Here is a 21,387-nt window from a genome sequence, read left to right as displayed (position 1 = left end):
TGTCTAATTTCCCCATTATTCAAAATGAATATTATCAGCTTCCCAACTGCACAAATCCACACGCACCCCGACTCTACATTTGGTGTCCAACTGCACACTAAAAAAAAACCTTGGGGGTGATAATTCACTGCGCATCAGTTTGGGCACATGTGCAGCCTCCCGTTGCTCCGACCTTTTTCTCAGGCGCGCTCTCCTTTTGCCCACTCGCCTCTGCCACGTTTGTTTCTCTCCAGTGGGAGGCTTTATGGGATTCTATACATATTTATCGTATTAGAATGATTACATAAGGAAGCAAACAAGAAATGGAAGAGCTGTTGAATATGAATGCAAAGTACCCACCCTGTGGCACATCCTGTCGCTTGAGGCACTGTGGCCTACATTTTGCAGAAATATTCATTCATACCAAGTATGAGGCAAGTAAACACTTCACCGTCTTTGGAAGGAGCCTCCTGCAGGAGAGAGAGGCACGACATGAAAAAAAGCCAATAACTAAACGTTTTCATTTGGGGGAAGATACCCATTCATTGCTTTATTTGGTTTGATCTTAAATATCTCAAAATAAAGGCACTGTTTTGAATATATGCATACATGCACACAATTTCACAGTTAATAGTCTCCTAGGAACCCTAGGAATCAAGGCAGGGCCAGATGCAGTCTTAGTAAAGCAATATGTGCCACCTCCAGCTCATTCTGCTAAGTGGGGGCCATGGACCTCGGCCCCCAAGTGATGCCTTGACTGCACCCCGGATGGACCTTTAGGATGAGTACACACAACTTTTTATTCTAGAATCAATGGAGACCAACTACTACTTTTTTCCTATTTATTACACACACACACACACTAGATCTCTTGCATTTTTTTCTTCTTTCTTCTTTTGCCCTTTAAAAGTACTTCTTAAGAAACAGTTTTCGTTCTGCAGAAGACAGAATCAGGATTCAAGATGACCTTGATGGATTGGAGAACAATCCCAAGCTAACAGAATTAATTTCAATAGGGACGAATGTAAGATTCTGCACATAGGCAGGAAGAACCAGATGCACAAATATAAGATGCAGGACACCTGGCTTACTAGTAGTACTTGTGAAAAGGATCTAGAGGTCTTAGCAGACCACAAGCTTACCATGAGTCAACTGTGATGCAGCAGCCTAAAAAGCTGGTGCTATTCTAGGCTGCATCAACAGAAGTCTAGTTTCCAGATCAAGGGAAGTAACAATACCACTCTATTTTGCCTTAGACCAACTTGGAATACTGTGTCTAATTCTAGGCACCACAATTTAAGAAGGACGTTGACATGTGCAGAGGAGGACAACCAAGATTATCAAGGGTCAGGAAGCCAAGCCTGATGAGGAACAGTTGTGGGAGTTGGGTATGTTTAGCCTGGAAAACAGGAGACTGAGAGGAGATGGGGTAGCTACTTTCAAATATCTGAAGGGGTGTCACATGGAAGATGGAGCAAGCTTGTTTTCTCCTGCTCTGGAAGGTAGGACTCGGGGCAATGGCTTCAAGTTACAAGAAAGAAGATTCTGACTAAATATCAGAAATAACTTTCTGACAGTAAGAGCTGTTGGACAGTGGAATGGTCTCCCTTCCAAGGGTGTGGACTCTCCTTCCTTGAAGGTTTATAAGCAGAGGTTGCATAGCCATCAGTCATGGATGCTATAGCTGAGATTCCTGCATTGCAGGGGGTTGTAAGGTAATCTAAAGGTAATCTCATCCAACCTGCTCCTCAGAAGTGGAGACTCTCACAGACAGATGTGCAGCCTCTACCTCAAGGTTGGGGAGCCTATTTCAGCCATAGGGCCACATGGCGGCAATAGGCAGAGCCAGAGGCAGAAGTGGGTGGAGCCACAAATGCAAATTTCACCTCTGTACAGTAGGCTAGTTTCTATCAGCACTCTCTATCATTCATTAAAGGCATTATCAGAGAACATGATCAGTAAAAACACTCAAGGAAGATATGAAACAGGGGTGTGGCCTGGGAAAGAGTTTCAAGGGCCTGATAGAGATGTCTGGAGGGCCACATTCAGCCACCAGGCTTGAGTTTCCCCATCCCTGCTCTAATTTAAGACCCCCCATAAGGGAGCCCGTCACCCCTCTAGGCAATCAGTTCCACTGGAGGAAACTGCTTTTACCATCAATACATTTTTCCTAATGCTCAGTCAAAGTCAATTAAATTGATGGGCAGGATGTAAATTGAACACAAATATAAATCACCATGGTGATGCAGCTGTGTTTTCCCTCCCTTTGGCTTTCACCCGTCACCACATCAAAGTGAAATATGACACCCCTTTCACCAATGGCCTGACACTTGGGGTGGGAGGCTATTGCATTGTGGGTGGGGTCTCTGTTCACCAGAAGACAATCATCCCCAGGAAGCATGTTGCAGTAGGGGCAGATATTCAGTAGTGCTCCTAACCCCCTCCTTTGCAACAGGATGTGGGGTGGGAGGTTGAGAACAGAAAGTGAAGGGAGTAGGAGCAATGGAAGTACAGTGGTACCTCGGGTTACATACGCTTCAGGTTACATACGCTTCAGGTTACAGACTCCGCTAACCCATAAATAGTGCTTCAGGTTAAGAACTTTGCTTCAGGATGAGAACAGAAATCATGCTCCGGTGGCGTGGCGGCAGCAGGAGGCCCCATTAGCTAAAGTGGTGCTTCAGGTTAAGAACAGTTTCAGGTTAAGTACGGACCTCCGGAACGAATTAAGTACTTAACCCAAGGTACCACTGTAGAATATGCCCCAAGATCTGTGCTTAGCTTAGTCCCAGGCTAGTTTATCTACTAGTCACAGAAAACTGTGCTCCTACAGGTTGCAATAAGTAGCCTGGAATTGTTCGCACTTTACCAAAGCGATGTGCTAAATTCTGCATCCATTATGTACAACTTTATTTATCTTAAAACTCATTCCTTGCCTTTTTTGAAAATTGAAAGTAAATTCAAAGCAGCATACAGAATGAAAAATACAATATGTAAAAACATATCCACAATAAAACTGCCACACACGAAAAGCAACTCTCACAAAACATCAGCCCCCAAAACAAAAAATTCAAGTAAACAAACAGCTAAAATCCATCTTTGCTCTGTACCTGATTTATACTATTTTTATAAGCTGTCCAAATCTGCATCAGCATTCTCTTCTGGTGCATAAATTATTCTGCTCTGATTCTATCTGGCATGATCTATCCTGGTTTTGTCAGGTCGTGGGAATCCTTGTTCCTGAACGCCTGGAAATCTTCAGCCACCCTTCTGGCTTCTGAGATTTCAACAAACATTCCTATTTCGCTTTCAGCCACTTCACATCTGTAAGGCCTAGAGACTTGCTTTTTTTCAAATAAAATGTGAAACCTGAGATTTCCAGGAAGCTGAATATTGTTGCTTAGTAATGTCCATGTTCCCGTGGAAATCATGGGATAAGCCCAGCCCTGTGAAATATGAGTTCCGTAAATAAGTATAGTTGCAGTCCCATACCCTCCAACATTCCTCAGATGAAAATAGGGCCATTATTCACTCTTGCCCCCTGCTGACCTTTCCCATTCCCCTATTTTCTGTTCCCTACTCCTGTGGAACACTTCTTATCAATAGAAGGGTGAGCACCACCACCACTGAAAGCAATAGGACACAGCACACAAACACTCCACCGTCCTGAGAAAACCCCCTTTTTTCTTATTTATTTTTCTTTCCTATTTTACTTTTTTTCTTCTGCGGATTTACAAAAAGAAAAACGCTCACCAACAAATAAATTTTTAGAAAGGGGCAAGATTAGATGCAGACGCACAAAGCATTTTTTAAAATACGAAAAATCAAGACTCCTTGCGTTCCGCTCCACTCCCCCTTTCTTCCCGCCCAGGGCAGCCCTGCCCTGTCTGCACCTCAGAACTGGTGTGTCACACGAAGCTGGTCCTCAGTGGCAGCAGCCTCTCCTCCTCAACTGCTCTCCAGCAGCCGCCACGAGCTGCCCAAGGGAGGAGGCTGGCAGCAATGGCCATGGAGAGGCAACAGGATGCTCTCTCGCAGCTGCCACTGCCATTGCCCGCAACTCACGACAAGCGCCAGCTCATCTTCCTCCCCAAGCTCAGCAGTGGAGCTGGTGAGAGAACTAGGGACATTATGGGATCAAAGCAGCGTTTGTAATTTCGGGACTGTCCCTGAAAAAATCGGGACATCTGGAGGGTATGCAGTCCAATTTGGTACAGTTGCCGAGACTAATGTAGTTCCTTCTGACCTCTGACAGCACACGAGGCGACCACCTTGCTAGCTAAGCAGGGCTGGGACCGGTCAGTGCCAGGATGGGTGTAACACCTTGGGTTCCACGACGGAAGACAGTTGCTTCTGCAAGATCCAAAGCAGAGATGCTAGAGATTGAACCCGGGGCTTTCTGCATGCAGGCGTTCAGCAGTCTGAGGCTGTGTAAGCAACCCTACATTTAAAGCACATGGCTTTCCCCTAAAGAATTCTGGGGTGTAATTTACTCCTCACAGAGCTATAATTCCTTAACAAACTACATTTCCCAGGATTCGGGGTAGACGAAAGTAATGTGCTTTACATGCCTGGTACATACACAGTCTGCATTAGCAAGGTGCCTACCTAAATATTAACCAGAATCTACAAGGCTCCTTTAGACAGTCAGACTTTGGCCGTGGTTGTGTGATCCTAACTCAGCTTATTAATAAGCTGAGATATAAATGAGCCTGATGGCGATGAGAACAGGTCATTTCCTCGTCTTTCTGTGTGAGCCAATAAAACCGTCCATGTTTTTGAAGTTGGCTTAAAATCCTTGCTTGTTACAACGTGGAGAGGCGTTTTCGGTAAAAGAAAAAGAAACTGCCTTAAGAGACTTGAGCTAATTGGTACTTCCAGGTACAGTATGACTAAACTTAAAAGTCCAGCTGTGAAAGACTATATTGCCGATGCTTCCCTATTACTCAACTCGTTTATTATTTATTTAAAACGCCTGTGGTCCCCTCCTCACTGCTGAGTACAATCCCAGGGTCTGGTTAAAATTGGAATACACTGAAACTCAACGCATTAGAAAGGCAGTAATGCTAAGACGCGGGTGGCGCTGTGGGTAAAACCTCAGCGCCTAGGACTTGACGATCACATGGTCGGCGGTTCGAAACCCCGCGGTGGGGTGCGCTCCCGTCGTTCGGTCCCAGCGCCTGCCAACCTAGCAGTTCGAAAGCACCTCCAGGTGCAAGTAGATAAATAGGGACCGCTTACCAGCGGGAAGGTAAACAGCGTTCCGTGTGCTGCGCTGGCTCGCCAGATGCAGCTTTGTCACGCTGGCCACGTGACCCGGAAGTGTCTCCGGACAGCGCTGGCTCCCGGCCTATAGAGTGAGATGAGCGCACAACCCTAGAGTCTGGCAAGACTGGCCCGTACGGGCAGGGGTACCTTTACCTTTACCTTAATGCTAAGACACCCATAATAACATTCCTCATAACAAGAAACTCCAAGGTCAGCAGATCAAGCAACGCTGCTGCCCATTCTCAGCTGTGGCACACGGGCCAGGGCAGCTGCAACCCCACGGTCAAGCATGACCCACGGGCAGAAAGAGGAGAATCATAGTAACACTGCCGCACACTCTCCTCAGCTGTGGTGCACCGGACGTGGCAGCTCCACCCTGGGTCAGGCACTTAGAGGCACTTCCTGCCAGTGCGCCCAGGCTGCGTTGCCCTACGCTCCGCCAGGGGGAATTGGAGGTGCATATGAAACATGCAAGAAGAGTAGCCAGTGCCTGAGGAAATGACGGTATTTTCCCCAGTAGAGGAAAACGTGCAGGAAAACTCTAGGCCCATGTCATGCGCCACAGGAGCTGGGGTCCTGAGCCATAAAGGACTTTGTAGTTAATGGAAGACTTCCCGGGGTGTTGGTTCGCTCCTGTGAAGGAAGGAGTGAAGAGGCTGGCTGCATACAAGCTGCAATGCTCCTTCGTATCTTGTTAAGCCAAGATACGATTATCTGAACGTGACCTTCCCATCCAGCCCAGTATTGTCTACCCTGATTGGCAGCAGCTCAGTAAGGCCTCAGGGAGAAGCTTTTCCCAAGCCTATTACCTGAGCTCCGTTTAACCTGGGAGAGGCCAAGTCTTCCACTGAGCTTTGGCCTCCTTGGCAAGCTATGTTAATCTTGATTTGCTGGATTTGTTTTCATCTATTTAAAATATTTATAAGCTACCTTTCTGGACCTTGTCCGCTCACGGTGGCTTATTGCTTTAATTCCGGTACCACTGTTGATCCTATTGTTAATCGTGTTATTCCATTTCGATTATTTTAATTTACTTTGTAAGCTGCCTTGATGAGAGTTCTCCATATGGAGAAAAGGACTAGAGTACCAATTTCCTAAATAAATAAAAGGCCACAGGATGTGTCTCTAAAATTAGCTGAGGTTGGGGGGTTTTTTACACAAGTTTTTAAAAACAGTTATATAGTATATAACTTAATAACAAAAAAATAAAAATAAGCCTGAGGAGATAAACAAAAATATAACTATTAAATGGTGATAGATGCTCCTCAAAGCAATCTTAAAGTTGAGTTTAATTTCGTAAAGAAAAACCCTGAACTGATTTCACCAAAGAGCTGTAACATTAGCCAGGGCAGAATGCAACCCCATTATTAAACAATCCAGTGTGTGCAGATAGAGACTGCTGCCCTCTATTGAACATGCTCTGAAATAGCACCCTCTCTCCCCTGTTCTTCCGTGCTGAAATAATCTATTGCTAGCTTAACTCCTTTCTGATTGAGACTTACACACACACACACACACACCACCACCACCACCACCACCACCACCACCACCACCACAAAGAGAGAGAAAGAGAGAGAGAGAGAGACGTCTGACTGTCCTGTTTCTTCTAATCCTGACGCCAGAGACACAAAGCTAGGCTGGCAGCAACAGGGGCATTGATGCAGGCAATCGGGGTCTGTTATTTGCGGCGATGTCTTACGATAGAAGGTATTAAAAGGAAAGGCATTATGAAGAAATGCTAGGCAATCTAATAAAGAAGAAAGGAGAGCCCTGCCATGTACGTTATATAATAGTGCTGTGTGTGTTTGTATACACATACACACACGCACACGGAAGTGCTTATGTAAGGTACAATCATCTTGACACCTGGTTCACCCCAAGAAGAAACAAAATTTGTCGTAAGATGCACGTGCTTTCTTTCATAAGAACCACGAAGGAGAAGAAGAAATATTGCAGAACAGTGGCTAGAGTCCCAATTACACATTGTCTGTAGTACTGAGATCCTTTTTCTCAAGGCCTTTCTCTTTATCATGTAAAGGTCTTTGTGAGTAGCTGCTGTATGCAAGCCATCTCCTCGACCACTAGGACCTTCCACTTCCTACAAATGGGTACAAGGCGGAAGATGCAGTAGTCAAACAGCAAAAGGCAAAAACACCTGCACCTCTGTAGGGCTATATTAGAAACCAATCCTGCATCACGCCATATCAATGACCACGTCGGGGGATGTTCTCAGGGGCTTAGGGCCCCAGTTACAGAAGACAGACACCTTCCTCAACAGACTCACCAATGAGGACAGGGTTGCAGATACAACACAAGCCAAACAAGTCAAGCACAAAGAAGCAGGTCTAGGGCCAAATGTGATCCAGAGGCAGAGTCAGGCGGCAGTCTGTGGTCTATCTCAGGAGTTCAGGTCCATCACAGCAAAACATGAACTAGCAGGAAACCTGTGTTAGTTTCCAACAACTGGAAGGCTGAAGACGGAGGCCTTATATACTCTGGCCTCCTAAACCATGCTCTTGCTACAGCTGCTGGCAGTGGTGTATTAAAGAATGCTTACAAGTAAACCAGCAACTCTGGGGTTCTTGACACATACTGTGTCATTGCTCTTTGGCCTGGTCCTGAAGCTTTCGCCATCAGTGCTCTTGAGGACTAGCTAGGGGTGGGCGTTGCCTCCTCTGACAGTTCCAGGGGTTCTCCATCAACTCTCAACCTAGTTCATTCTCTGAGGACTCCATACCTGTTCAGGGCTGAACAATGACTATGTCAGGATCAGAGATAGCATGCCCCCAGAATACATCTCACTGGGGAGCACTGGGTTCTCATGCCTTGCTTATAGGCTTTCGAAGAGACACCTGGTTAGCCACTGTTGGGAACAGGTTGCTGGACTAAAAAGGCCTTTGGTCTGATCCAGCAGATTCTTAAATCTTGCGTTCTTCTCCATGGGTTCCCAGGCCTCTTCCTCAGAGGAGGCCTCTCTAGGATCTGAGTCAGTCGCGATCCGGACAAATGCATGGAGAAGGTATTACCTGGAGCCTTTCAAGGATCTTGAGCTCATGTAAAACCAAAGGAGGGGAAAATTTATCACCCCATTTGGAAATAAGCAGAAGTTTCCAAAAGTCAATTGGGGAAAGGGGTCGGGGGGAGGATGGATGCAAAAAAGAAATCATAAATTAAAACGTATTGCCTGTCCTCAGTGTGTTCTTGTTGGTTGATGTTACGATAGAGAGAGGCTGACATTATGTGGAAAAGAGTGATGTATCATCAGGATAGCATTGTTCCGAGGATGTATGGCGCTAATACATCACCAGAGCGACGGAGCTTTAATGATGTATGACGCCAAAATGGCCCTGGCCAGGAAAAATGCATCCAGGAGACTCCGTCCATTTCGATTTATAATCAGGAAAAAACTTTCAAAATTGGTTGTCTCTTTTCTTTGTCAAAGTTTCATTGATTAAGAAGAAAGTTCAAGGATAACCACCGGTGAGCACGGGAATTTGAAGGCCTGCGGTGGATATGCACAATGTTTTCATTCCTACCCATCACCATAAGATCACCTTGGGCACTGACCCCAGGTTGACGAGTGCATCATGCTCTTGTGAACAACAGAACATGCATCAATTGCAGGCCAGTTTCAATTTAGCAAGCTCAAGTCTTGGCAGATTCACCGTGAAGGTTTGGATTCCAAATCTGAGTTGTGTCCTTTCCACAGTTCCACCTGCTGTCCACTACAAAATGAATGGTGGTTTTTTTTAAAATAATCATTAATTCCCTCTAATAGCAAGCTCAAGTGGCTGAGTGCCTATCAGTCTGGAAGCAAAGCAAGGCTATCCAAAAATAACAACTGATTGGCTTCTACATACCGGGTAGTTTAGAAGGGCTTCTGGGAATAATGGCTCTGTGATGGGGAAATGACAATTCCCCACATGCTTTGTGGAAATCATGTGCTTTAAATGTGCATTGAATGTGCTTTAAATGTATGGTATGGATCTGCCTGAAGAGTTCTGGGGAAGTTGAAAGTGTACATACTGTTTCATAATATTTTGGTGTGCTACTAACGGTATGTCGCTGATACAGATTTTGGAATTGTCCTTATGAGCCAACATGGCTGCCTTTCCCTCCTTTAAGAAGATACTTGTCATCTGCACTTGTATTAAATGTAATTATCTAGCTACTTGTGGGACGCAGGTGGCGCTGTGGGTTAAACCACAGAGACTAGGGCTTGCCGATCAGAAGGTCAGCGATTCAAATCCCCGCGACGGGGTGAGCTCCCGTTGCTCAGTCCCTGCTCCTGCCAACCTAGCAGTTCGAAAGCACGTCAAAGTGCAAGTAGATAAATAAGTACCGCTCTGGCGTTTCTGTGCAATGCTCTGGTTCGCCAGAAGCGGCTTAGTCCTGCTTGCCACATGACCTGGAAGCTGTACGCTGGCTCCCTCGGCCAATAAAGCGAGATGAGCACCGCAACCCCAGAGTCGTCCGCAACTGGACCAAATGGTCAGGGGTCCCTTTACCTTTACCTTTACCTAGCTACTATCCATACCTCCTTTTCACTGTACCTGTATTTGATTATGGTTTGGTTTTCTCTCCATTATTTCATATGCAACAGTTGTTTTCCAAAAGAAGAAGTTTCCTTTTTTTAGTTCACATCTTAGAGTAGATTTGTCTTTTAAAACTTGTGGTGACTTCTGTCTGAACTCTTGCCTAGATGGGGAAAAATATGCTGGTGCCCAGTGGTTTAATTGTGTTTACATCTAAATTACTGCTACACATCTTCCCTTTCTTGAGACTGATCTTTTTTCTATTTAATTTCATAAAACAATATGAAAGAAATAAATCTTCATAAAAGTTCTGTGTCCTTTTTTTTCTTTCCTTTTTCCTTTTCACAAGATGCAGGAAGGACTCCATAATGTTGTCTCTGTCACAATCAAACTTAAGAGGGAATGCCTCCATCATTCTGATTGAACTGTCCCGTTTACTCCAGAGTCTAACTATTCCCAAAACTAGATCTCCAAATGGTAATTTTCTGCTGCCCTGAATTTTAACCGTTGCAAGACCAGTAGTTTAGGGGCAAATTCAGATGCGCAGTGTTCCTTCATGATAGTAACAGCCATTCCCCCTCACAGGCCCGCTCTCTTCTAACATTCTACAACCTTCTAAGGTTATACAGTAATCTTCTTCTTGTTGTTGTTTGTTGTTGCTTAGTGGTTTAGTCGTGTCTGACTCTTCATGACCCATGGACCAGAGCACACCAGGCACTCCCATTTTCCACTGCCTCCCGCAGTTTGGTCAAACTCATGTTACAATAATCTTATAATTATACAATAATTATAGTTACAGATAGGTAGCCGTGTTGGTCTGCCATAGTCAAAACAAAAAAATTCCTTCCAGTAGCACCTTAAAGACCAACTAAGTTAGTTCTTGGTATGAGCTTTCGTGTGCATGCACACTTCTTCAGATACACTGAAACAGAAGTTGCCAGATCCTTCTATATAGTGAGAAGGTGGGGAGGGGTATTACTCAGAGGGGTGGTGGGAATGGGTGATTGGCAGATAGCTGTGATGAGCCTGTTGACGACTCTAAACGACTGCAGCTTCTCTTGCTTGCCAGACAAAGCCAAGGAGCAGACAGGCAGAAGCTGCTGAATTGGAACTCATTACCAAACTTAAAACCACGGAGAGACCTGGCCTGAACAAAGACATTGGATTCTTATCTCATTATACATAACAAAGCCATTTTTCACCTTCTCACCCCTTGCTTTTTCCTGTAAGACCTACTGCAGTCGTTTAAAGTCGTCAACAGGCTCATCACAGCTATCTGCCAATCACCCATTCCCACCACCCCTCTGAGTAATACCCCTCCCCACCTTCTCACTATATAGAAGGATCTGGCAACTTCTGTTTCAGTGTATCTGAAGAAGTGTGCATGCACACGAAAGCTCATACCAAGAACTAACTTAGTTGGTCTTTAAGGTGCTACTGGAAGGAATTTTTTTGTTTTGACAATAATTATAATGAGAGAAACAATGCAGATCTCCTTTTAGCTAAATCTTCTGTTTTCCGTACAGATAGACAAATGATTGGGAGTGCTCCAATATCTTCTCTCTCTTTTTTGGAGCGACTTAATTGTGCTTTTCTTGAAGTTCCACTGTACATACTTACACACCATTCTATTGGAAGTGAAAACCTTGTGTTTTCAGTGTCCCCAAATGCTTAGCTTGGAGCATACAAAAGAACCTCTGCAGTGTTCAACCCAAGTACCTTTTCCAGAGTGATCCCAGAAGCCAATCCTCAGCACCGGACTCACCTCCTTTCATTCTTATTGGCTCCAACCAACAGAAAGAGTGAGGGGGCTTATTCTCAGTGGCTAAAAAGCTCCCCTTTCATGCTGATCAGGAGGCTTTAGGACTCTGGAGAAGGGGACCCTGCTGCAGAACTAGTGATGGGTCTTTGACCCCTCGTGACCCTGGAGCAGTACACCTCTGGCTGAGACAAACGGAGGTCTCAGGACATCACAACAGATGAACAGAGCCCCACTCAGCAGAATGAGCAGAGGGTCCCTCCCAAAATCAGCAGGTCTAGTGGAATAGGCATCCACTGGGAGGGGGCAGTAAACCATAACCTCCAGATCCCCAGCTTTCATTTAAAAAGAGAATATAAACTTATAGCTTTTGTAGACTCTGAGATGGGAGGTAAAATGTACAAGTACTATTCTTCTCAGGCTGCCATCCATGGTGTGCATTTGAGGCACATGACTTCCCCCAAAGAATCATGGGAACTGTAGTTTGTTAATGATGCTGGAAGCTGCGGCTCTGTGAGGGATAAACTACAGCTCCCAGGATTCTTTGGGGGAAGCCATGTGCATTCAGCCTCAGCTTTTGTGAGAAACCGAACCTGCTCTCCATTTCAGACTTTGATTTTGCTCTTGGCACCCCTGGAAAAACTCCTGCGAGCGCCCATGAATGCAAATGACCATCTAAATAAGAAAATAAGAAATAAACAACTACCAGACTTTTAGAAGACATCTGAAGGCAGCGCTGTTTAGGGAAGCTTCTAACATTTGATGAATTATTGTATTTTAATATTTTGCTGGAAGCCGCCCAGAGTGGCTGGGGAAACCCAGCCAGATGAGCGGGGTATAAATAATAAATTATTATTATTATATTATTACTAAAGATGGGGGAGTGTTCATGTGTTCATTAAGTCCAGAGTCTACAATTATGTAACTGTTAACCTGAAGTTACCTAACTGTCACCTCTTCCATCGTCTCAGACACAAAGATGCCAGCACCAACGTGAATAGATAGCCCAGACCCAACTGAAGTCAGTGTTCCCATCTGCAGGTGTAAACCCAAGCTGCATCCAGCTTTCCACTAGTTTGCAGCCATGCCTCTTTTATAACAAGCCGAGGGGGCACATCAACTGTTGGACCAACATCTTGGCTCTCCCAGTCATGTCCTGCACTGATGGTGCTGATGATCCTTGCTATACTTTTCTACCAGGCAGTAAAGACTATAGTAGAAAATGAGATCTAAGATCAAGTCCTTCATCCAGCAGGAGCCAGGACAACCTTGTTCACCTACCTTTTGATATGGCCAAAAAAGAATGAGCAAACAAACAATGTGTGGTGGGCAGCAGGATGCCACTGCCTGTCTGCTCCTTGGCTTTGTCTGGCAAGCAAACAGGTGGAAAGGAAAACAAGGAAGCTACCTTATACTGAGTTGGACCATTGGTCCATATAGTTCAATACTGTCTACACTGACTGGCAGTGGCTCTCCAGAGTTTCAGGCAGGAGTCTTTACAGTAATGGCCCTACCTGAAAATGTTGGACATAAACCAACGAGGCTGAGAAGACACCACACATTTAAAACACACCCACCCACCCCAAAAATCTTAGGAACTCATTTGTTAAAGGCTGCCAGCAGTGCTATTTTTCTAGAAAAAGAGGTGCTGGAACTGGCTTGTTCTCTTAGAATGGCAGTGGCACCCATCTGAGAGGTGCCGGGACTGAGTTCCCCTGAGTTCCTGCTGGGGGGGAAAGCCCTGGCTTCTGGGAACTGCCGCTCTTTGAAGAGTAAGCTACAGTTGCCAAAAATGTGGGGTGTGCAGAATGTGCTTTAAATGTACACGGCCAGAATTTCTACTTGGAAAGCAGATGACGGCATTGAGAGAGTCGACTCGGCATCAATGGAGGAGTCCCCATTGAAGCCTTCTTCCTGAAAGACCCGCCAAACCCCAAAGCCAGAGCACTGCTTGGTTGCACTCCACCCCCCTCCCCACACTCTCACAAGGTACTAATTAAAGGATAATGTGCAAGGAAGCCACTAATCTGCCCCATTTTAAGATAGCAAATGCATATCAAGCTGCTGTTCAGCTCTCATGGGGGGGGGAGGAGGCAGTGAGGAAGTGGGGTGTGCACTTCAGATCAAGGCTGCAAAAGTGGCGGGGAGCGGGGAGGTTGGCAGAAATCCTTGGCATTCTTAAGGCGTGAAACTGGATTATGCTTCTTTGGGTGCTGCGAGGCCCCGTGCCAAAGCTTGGTCTCTACAGAGCCTGGAATCCCCAATGAATGAAGCACAGCAAGCAGGGCTGTGGTGGGCAAACAACATTGAGGGTTTTTTTTTTCCCCCTCAGCAGAGTTCCCATTGCTTATCTAATCTCCATTTTCCTAATGATGCAGTTAAAATTAAATTATGGCGTGTGTTTTTTAATCTAGTTACGAATGCATTTACTGGGCACATTTCATCTTGAGTTACGTAGTGCTGGCATTTAAAATGAATGGCTTGTGGTTGCACAAACCCTCCTGGCTTTATGGACCCTTCGGCAGCCTCTTCCATGCTCTCTGAATGTGCCTCACCTGTGGCTAAAGATTTTAAAAAGGGGAGGAGGTTGGGCCAGATTCACACTCAGTGATGGGAAGGAGGCTGATGGCTCTGTCTTTGTTCTCCGTTCCTTATTCCCAGGTAAAGCCTGGGGGATTCATGTGCTGAAGCTGCTGGTTCGGCAGAAACCATGCTTTAGCCCAGGGAAGAAGCCTGCGGCATCTTGAAGAGGACTGGAGATGTGGGGTAGCCCAAAGCTTCTTACGGGATGCAGAGACATTTATTTATTTATTTTATCATTCATTTATTGAATTTATATACCGCCCGATACCCGGAAGACTCGCAGGGCGGTTCATGGAATAAAATCAAAATGTAAAACAACAAAAAACGTAATCGAAATAACAACAGCAACCTTAGTTCCTTATTCAGGCTGCGAGCTCTGCCTTGTGTGAGCGACTGCCTCTTGTGCGCAGGAGGTAAGATGCTCTTTTGGAGAATTTAAGGGATTGCTTTCTCTCTCCTCCCCATCCCGTGTTGGAAAGCTACACAGCCAAACCAGACACCATTGCATGTTCAGAGCAATCAAATTTCTCACAGCCCTTTATTGCTCATAGATGGGTCTGTGAATTGGGATCAGCTTGGGGAGGGGGGAAATTTAAAAGGCTGCCCTTTGGAGGAATGGCCACCTGTCAGGGATTTTTCAGTTGCGATTCCTGCATTGCAGGGGTTTGGACTAGATGGTCCTCAGGGTCCCTTCTACCTCTACGGTCCATGCAGTCGTGCCATCTTCAAACTATAGGGTGCCTATCCCTTTCACAACTGCAAAACAGGCCAAAACCCAGTAGGTAAAACTCTTCTGGGTGTGGACTGGTAGGGAAAGTCTCAATTCCTGATTCATTTGAGCCTCTTATTCAATGCCTTAATAAGAAAAGTCCTGCTAGATAAGGCCAAAGGCTTCTCTAGTCCAACTTTCTCTTTCTTCAGTACTAGCCAATCAAAAACCATGAGAAGATCAGTAGCAGAGCAGCAAAGAAACTGCGTTTCCCAACAACTGGTACTCAGAGGAATATGGTGTCTGAATTGCCAGGTTCCATACAGCCATTGCGACTAGTAGCCAATGCATAGACCTATTCTCCATTAATGCACTGCGCCATAGCTTTTTTTTCTGATCAAAATAATCACACTGGCATCTCCACTTAGGGAGATTTGGATCAATACCCTGCAAACTAGAATATCTCTCTAACTCAGGGATGGGGGACCTTTTTGGCTCTGTAGAATCAGCTTTGTGCACCAAATTTGACAACAGGGACGTGGGTGGCGCTGTGGTCTAAACCGGTCTTGGGCTTGCCGATCGGAAGGTTGGCAGTTCGAATCCCTGTGACAGAGTGAGCTCTCGTTGCTCTGTCCCAGCTCCTGCCAACCTAGCAGTTTGAAAGTACACCAGTGCAAGTAGATAAATAGGTACCGCTGCGGCAGGAAGGTAAACGGCATTTCTGTGCGCTCTGGTTTCCGTCATGGTGTTCCGTTGCGCCAGAAGCAGTTTAGTCATGCTGGCCACATGACCTGGAAAGCTGTCTGTGGACAAATGCTGGCTCCCTCGGCCTGAAAGCAAGGAATGCCGCAACCCCATAGTCGCCTTTGACCAGACTTAACCGTCCTGGGGTCCTTTACCTCCTTACCTACCAGATTTGACAGTCAAATCACCTGATGTCAGCTGGCACTTCAATACACCTTGCAAGGTGGTGTTAAAAGGAAGAGCTTTCTCCCTCCATTTTGGCAGGGGAGTCCATGGAAACCCCTTATTGACCAACTTTGGTTATCTCACCCTCCCTTGCTTGCTGTTATCAATGTAATGCAGTCGATCCACATCTTACGCGTGGATTACATTCTATAGATGGCGCATATACAAAAAACCCCATGTATAGTCAAACCACCCCTCGGAACGGCCCCCATGCAAGCGATCTTCCTTTCCAGACCCAGCATGCCAAATTGGTCTTCCCCACAAGCAAGGCAGGGAGCTTTTAAGCTCTCCGCCTTGCTTACTGTGGCTCTGGGAGGCTCTTGCAAGATCTCACGAGGCCACCCAAGATCTTGTGAGAGCCTCCCAGAGCCCGGTAAGCAAGGCAGCGAGCTTAAAAGCTCTTTCCACGCTGGGAAAACCCTGCGCAAAAAGAGCTTTTAAGCTCTCAGCCTCCTGTGCATTTAATTTGTGCAATTTCAACCACATAAAGTTGAAATCGCATAAGCTAAACGCACGTAAGTTGCAAGATGATTGTATATACCCATGGTGATTGTAATTCTATGGGTGCCAGCTCTTGTGCAGCCAAAACAGCAGTATCCAAGAAGGAATAGGAGGCTCAGAGGTGCCCCAAGGTATGCGGTGGGAGGGGAGAATTATATATGAAACCCAAGGAAGGGTGGAAGTTCCCAAAACAGACCAATGAGGATTCTGACAGTTAAGGTTGGTGATTTGGAAAACTGGGGGTGGGGAATCATAGACTCTTAGAGTTGAAAGGAACCCAAGGGTCATCTAGTCCAACCCACTGCAAGGGGGGTTTCCTGAAGAGCAACACTCCATGCTGCAATGCTATGTGCAGTGCCCACTTGTTTCACCCAAAGCAGATCCTCAGACCATCCACTGGACAGTACAGTGATTCTAGCAGATCACCGTGCAGACACAGCTAGCATACAGGGTACACGTTGCCTAACCTCTGACAGCAAGCCATGCTTTGGATGTAACAGGAAACGGGTTCAACAAGCCCTAGAAGTTTTCCTTTACAGTGTGAAAGAAAAGCAAAGGAGGACGGGAAGATGGAGCATGTGAGCACAATGTTTGCTCTTGGTTCAATAAGACACCACGGGATATGCATGCTGAAATGGGATCATTATGCCCTGACTTGGGCTACTATGAATACTGTTGTTATCCAGACAGGGTTGCCACCGACATTAGTCATATTTGGAGTAGTTAAAATCAATGGAAATGGCTAACTTAGGTCCATTGGTTTCAGTGGTCTACTCCAAGTAAACCTTAGTTGGATGCAACACAAAGTCTGAACAGGAAGTCTTTACCTTCCTTTAGCGAAAAGCCAATGGCAGGCTTAGGTGGGCAGAGTCACCCTAAAGCTCAGAAACTCTTTAGCACTTAAGAAGCACTTTGACCTGTGGCCCTGGTGGCTCACCACATAAGGCAGCACCACACAGATCCATGGGCTTCTAGTTGCATATGGAGGGAGGGGTTCAGATCCCACTGCTGACACCATGTAGAATTAACAGAGAGCCAGCACACCATGTTAGGAAGGGCAAAACACGCTAGCAACAAGCTCTAACCTTCATGCATTGTGCCACTCATTGCCCCTTGTTCTTTTACAACTAACATCACACTAGGATCAGTAAGGTAAAGGTAAAGGGGGCCCCTGACCATTAGGTCCAGTCGTGACTGACTCTGGGGTTGTAGCGCTCATCTGGCTTTATTGGCTGAGGGAGCCGGCGTACAGCTTCCGGGTCCTGTGGCCAGCATGACTAAGCCGCTTCTGGCGAACCAGAGCAGCACACGGAAACGCCATTTACCTTCCCGCTGGAGCACTACCTATTTATCTACTTGCACTTTGACGTGCTTTCGAACTGCTAGGTTGGGAGGAGCAGGGACCAAGCAACGGGAGCTCACCCTGTCACGGGGATTCAAACCGCCAACCTTCTGATCGGCAAGTCCTAGGCTCTGTGGTTTAACCCACAGTGCCACCCGCGTCAGTAGCTCGCCACAAAATTGCTGATTCCTGTGGGTTGTAGATGGAACCCTGTATGGGGTGTGGGTTATCTATTGCTGATGTGGCTCAGTGTCCGGGCACAGAACCCCTTTCCCTCTGCATGGAAGCAATTCTTGTGATGACGACACCGGGGGTCCCAACATCATAGCCATTACCAGTGATCCCCCCTCTGCAGATTTTGTTGGCGGGAGAACACATAGCCCCGTAGCAGGAAAGCATTGGAGATCAGCAAACAACATAAAAACCTGCATGGAAGCATTTAATTAACAAAAGGAAAGTAAACAAAACCACTCAACTCTCCAAGGTCAGTCAATAAACACCGGCAATTATGAGTTGTCATTTGCATAGCATTCAGCGGGAGGAGTCCTTCCCTGAATGCAAAGCACCTCCAGCTGAAGAGCCTGCCCTGAGGATCTTACAATGCAAGGCGGGAGAGCCAAGCAAGTAATGAGACATCATTTTCAACTTGGGGGAAATAATCAGCGTCTTCACAGTGCCCAAGCTCAAAATTCTATAATAGTGTTTTGTCAGTGGCTTCACCCCAACTGTTCAGTTATTTATGCTGTGAGTCACTGATTAATGGGTGCAATTTAAATTGATTGGGTGGCCTTCTTACCAAAGCAAGGAAGAAGAAGAAGAGGAGTTTGGATTTGATATCCCGCTTTTATCACTACCTTAAGGAGTCTCAAAGCGGCTAACATTCCCCTTTCCCTTCCTCCCCCACAACAAACACTCTGTGAGGTGAGTGAGGCTGAGAGACTTCAGAGAAGTGTGACTGGCCCAAGGTCACCCAGCAGCTGCATGTGGAGGAGCGGAGATGCGAACCCGGTTCACCAGATTACGAGTCCACTGCTCTTAACCACTACACCACACTGGCTCTCATAGTCAACATTATTGGCTTGGCCAAATTGCCACAACCCAGCCTCTCGGAGGTGCATGAGCATAACCTTGAGGTGCATGAATCTGATTCAGGACTCCACCCCATGAGACTGACCAAGGCACAGGGAGCTGTGCCTTAGAGGGAGGCTCTGCCCCCGAGGCCAGGAAAGTAAACCTATATAATAAGATGTGGTCCTGCCGTATGTTGGCAGGGCTTGAACCCAGAGTGCTATGGCTCAAGGATGGGCTGCCGGTCAGGGATGTTGCAGAGTAGGCTTTTGTCTCACCTCAAGCTTAAACTGGATCCTTTAGTTCACAATATCAGCTCTTATGGGTTGCAGCAGAAGCAAGGAGGAAAAGGTGAAAGAGAAACCAAATTCATGACTCAGAAAGGCCACCCATCTTCCTAGGCCTAGATCCATCAACTTCTTTGTGGCTTTTCTCAGTCGCTTACTCCAGCAAGGGAAGAAAATTATAGGCTGCTTTAGATGGGACGCTGTTAAAGTGACCCATGATCCCCCTGTTCCATGAAGTCAGCTGATGCCAAATGGCCAATCATATGCTACTGAGAGGTATCAAGGGTTGCAAACCTGCTGACATTCTTCAGTCTAGGCACCTCTTAGCTGGAGGACGACACATGGTCCTCCCTTCTGTGTGCCCAGTCTTCTGGGTTACCTGTCATATCTAACCTATTGCCCTCAGCCTGAGCATTTTTCTCAGAGCATACCCATGGGCAGCTGTTGGGGGCTGAGGAACCAGAAACCAGGAGTTATGCTAGGTGGTGAGGTCCAGCTGATATTGGAGCAACATCTGTGCTTCTTGGGATCTCTCCAAGGTCCTGAAAACTCTATCCATGACTCCCTGGTAACAGTAACCTACTGCCTGCCTGCCGTAAGCTATAACCTAATGCTTAGACCCTGCTATTTGCTACTATTAAGGTCACTGTCCTCAACTTGATCCTGCACCAATGCTGGCCTCATCCAGGCTGGTACAGGACAAGCACAGGTCATCTATAAAGTACTATTGAGATAGGAGAGATGGAGTGGTTTTGGCAAAATGGTGGGGCAAGCAAATTTCTACTTTTCCTAATATGGGCTTAGCAGGAAAAGTAAAACTCACTGCTATCTATTTTTAAACTCCATCACAAAGGGGATAATTGAGATGGAGCTTCGTCAAGGAATCCATGCCAGGTTATATCCACACTATTCATTTTACCCAGCACGTTTTTTAAAAAGAAAACCTGTCTGTGGAGAGAAAACAAATGCATCACGAAGGAAGCCACAGATTCTCAATGCCATGCACATCGCCCAGTCTGGGAGTGCAAACACCATCCGTCTTTATTTTGGGGGTGTTCCAGCTTAGTTTTATCATCATAATGGATTGGAAGCAATGAAAGGAGCGGTATTAATACAGGAAAGGAATCCGAGGGAAGCAGCCTCCCCTGGGCATATTCAGGCCAATTCTGGATAGAGCTGGATTGAAAACTCCCTGTCTGTTAAAAACTAGCCTGTCAAGGAAATATCTCCAGGGATTTGTTTAATTTACCTACTTACACACAGAGGAGCATTTCAGCTTGCAACTTTCCAGAAGTGATATGGTCCTGCACTACACGGCTCCTTCTGAATATGTAGTTTGGCTCAGGATGGTAGAAGCAAAGATGAAGACGGGTGAGGACCGATGTGGGACAAACTCAATTCATTTCGCATTTAAAGGCAAACCCACCATATCCACACTTTCCAGAAAAAAAAATGTGAACTGATTATTATTATTAATTTATTTATACCCAAACTTGTGCTTCTCTGAATTTTGCAGCACAGTTGTCCAGCCAAGTCATGCGTGCAAAAATGCATCTACTAAGCGGTGAAGTTTGAATATGCGTCCAAGCAACATGTATAAATGAATTCTACTAAGGAAAATGGCCTTGCAAAAAATATGAATATTAGGCAAAAGTGCATACAAAATTTAGAAAAAAATAAGCTTGAAATGCTGGTGAATTTGCACAAAGCCTTTAAGCAAACAAACCAAAAGTTCAAGCTGATGCGGAAATGTGGAAAGCTAAACCTAATATAGGAGAAATTATAAACTGAAATTGACAGATTCGCCGACCCTAGGCAGGTGTTGGGCAGACAGAGGACACAGTGGATTGGGCCTGAAAAGACTGATTCACACAGAACCAGTGAGTCAGAATTAGACCTGGAAAGTCATTTCAGTCTAAGCCCCCTGCTGCAAATCCATTGCTAGAGTGCCTGCAGAAAGGTAAGAGGGGCTGGATATTTAGGTGTCAGCCTAACTCTTTTCATTTCCACAATTTATCTTGGGTGTTTGGGCCTATTTATTCCAGAATGTCTTCCTACACAATACTGTACGCACTTAAGGTAGCTTACAGCTATTTTTAAAAAACAACAAACATAACCGCAACAGAGTCAATGAAAAATAAAGTAGCTGCAGAACACCTTTCTAAGAAAAGGCAGATATACATTCCTTAAGGAAACAAGTCAATGGCTGCCAGTAGTTGCTAATAGGAGCAGGCTGCTGAATCCCTTTTGTAACTGTTCAGAATCTCAAAAAACAAAACTGTCCTGAATCTTCAGTGGATGTCCATCGGTTCTAGTGTTGTGAGAGACAGAGAAAAACTTGTCTCCACCCACTTTCTCCGTGGTGTGCCTAATTTTATAAACTTCTA

General features: G+C 45.8%; 1 long non-coding RNA gene across 1 annotated transcript in view; it reads right to left on the bottom strand.

Annotated features, from left to right (window-relative positions):
* The window catches only part of LOC144325674 (uncharacterized), a 56,313-nt gene that overhangs the window by 6,322 nt on the left and 28,604 nt on the right, over nt 1–21,387 (bottom strand). Inside the window, exon 2 of the long non-coding RNA XR_013390890.1 lies at nt 340–449. This is a non-coding gene — a long non-coding RNA (uncharacterized LOC144325674). The remainder of the gene's footprint in view (nt 1–339; nt 450–21,387) is intronic.

The sequence above is a fragment of the Podarcis muralis genome, chromosome 15 (assembly GCF_964188315.1).
Source record: "Podarcis muralis chromosome 15, rPodMur119.hap1.1, whole genome shotgun sequence".
Taxonomy (NCBI): domain Eukaryota; kingdom Metazoa; phylum Chordata; class Lepidosauria; order Squamata; family Lacertidae; genus Podarcis; species Podarcis muralis.
This window is presented reverse-complemented; position numbering and strand designations above follow the sequence as displayed.